Source organism: Piliocolobus tephrosceles, chromosome 1 (genome assembly GCF_002776525.5).
Source record: "Piliocolobus tephrosceles isolate RC106 chromosome 1, ASM277652v3, whole genome shotgun sequence".
NCBI lineage: Eukaryota > Metazoa > Chordata > Mammalia > Primates > Cercopithecidae > Piliocolobus > Piliocolobus tephrosceles.
In genome coordinates, this window is record NC_045434.1 from 58,895,137 (window position 1) to 58,896,995 (window position 1,859).

A 1,859-nucleotide genomic window follows, 5' to 3' on the forward strand; every position below is an offset into this window, starting at 1 on the left:
CACAAGGTTTGGGCTAGAATAATATTCTGTTTTTTTTTGTTTTGTTTTGTTTTGTTTTTCTTTTTTTGACAAGAGTTTCGCTGTGTCACCCAGGCTGGAGTGCAGTGTGAGATCTTGACTCACCGCAGCCTCCACCTCCTTAGGCTCAGGTGATTCTTCCACCTCAGTCTCCTGAGTAGCTGGGACTACAGGCATGCGCCACCATGCCTGCCTAATTTTTGTATATTTTGTAGAGACGGGGTTTTGCCATGTTGTCCAGGCTGTTCTCGAAGCCCTGAGCTCAAGCAATCTGCCTGCCTCAGCCTCCCAAAGTGTGGGATTACAGGCATGAGCCATTGCGCCTGGCCAATATTCTGGTTTATTAAGCACCATCTTTCTAAACTCTGCCCTTTTTTTTTTTTTTTTGAGACAGAGTTTTGCTCTATTGCCCAGGCTGGAGTGCAGTGGCCGGGTCTCAGCTCACTGCAAGCTCCGCCTCCTGGGTTCAGGCCATTCTCCTGCCTCAGCCTCCCCAGTAGCTGGGACTACAGGCGCCTGCCACCACACCCGGCTAATTTTTTGTATTTTTAGTAGAGACGGGGTTTCACCGTGTTAACCAGGATGGTCTCGATCTCCTGACCTTGTGATCCGCCCGTCTCGGCCTCCCAAAGTGCTGGGATTACAGGCGTGAGCCACCACGCCTGGCCTAACCTCTGCCCTTTATAAGTCCCCCTCTAGCTCCTAAGATAAAGGCTATGGACTGAATGTTGATGTCCCCCAAAATTCACAGGTGGAAGTCCTAACCCCTAAGATGATGGTGTTAGGAGGTGATTTAAGTCATGAGGGTGGGGCCTTATAAAGGGGGCGGGTGGGGTTGGGGGGAAGAACACCAGCCCACAACCTTTTTACCATGCAAGGACAGAAAGAAGGCTCTGCCTAAGGCTGGGCCTGGTGGCTCACGCCTGTAATCCCAGCACTTTGGGAGGCCAAGGCGGGTGAGACCATCCTGGCTAACATGGTGAAACCCCGTCTCTACTAAAAATATAAAAAATTAGCCGGGCGTGGTGGCGAGTGCTGGTAGTCCCAGCTACTCGGGAGGCTGAGGCAGGAGAATGGCATGAGCCCGGGAGGTGGAGCTTGCAGTGAGCCGAGATCGCGCCACTGCACTCCAGCCTGGGCGACAGAGCGAGCCTCTGTCTCAAAAAAAAAAAAAAGAAAGAAAGAAAGAAGGCTCTGCCTAATAGCCAGACACTGAGTCTACAAGGGTCTTGATCCCAGACTTCCCAGCCTCCAGAACTGTGAGCAATACATTTCTTTTTTCCTTTTTTTTTTTTTTTTTTTTTTTGAGACAGAGTCTTGTTCTGTCGTCCAGGCTGGAGTGTAGTGGCGCGATCTCAGCTCTTTGCACCCTCCGCCTCCAGGGTTCAAGCAATTCTCCTGCCTCAGCCTCCTGAGTAGCTGACTACAGGTGTGTGCCACCACACCCAGCTCATTTTTTGTGTCTTTAGTAGAGACAGGGTTTCACTGTATTAGCCAGGATGGCCTCGATCTCCTGACCTCGTGATCCACCTGCCTCGGCCTCCCGAAGGGCTGGGATTACAGGCGTGAGCACCGCACAAGGCCAGCAATACATTTCTGTTGTTTAGAAGCCACACGGTTTACGGTAGTGTGAATTGTTACAGCTGCCTGAGTAGACTATGAGAGTCCACCCTGTCTCACTTCCTAAATTGACTTTGGTTTCACCTTATTTTATGTCCTTGGAAGCGCTAGAAAAGTGCATATCCCAAGGGCAAAGATTTGCAGCCTGCCTGTCCCTGGTCTGCAGTCTTTCTTCTTACAAAGAAGCCCCAGAGGGCCAAGAAGAAGATGGAAAGAAGGAA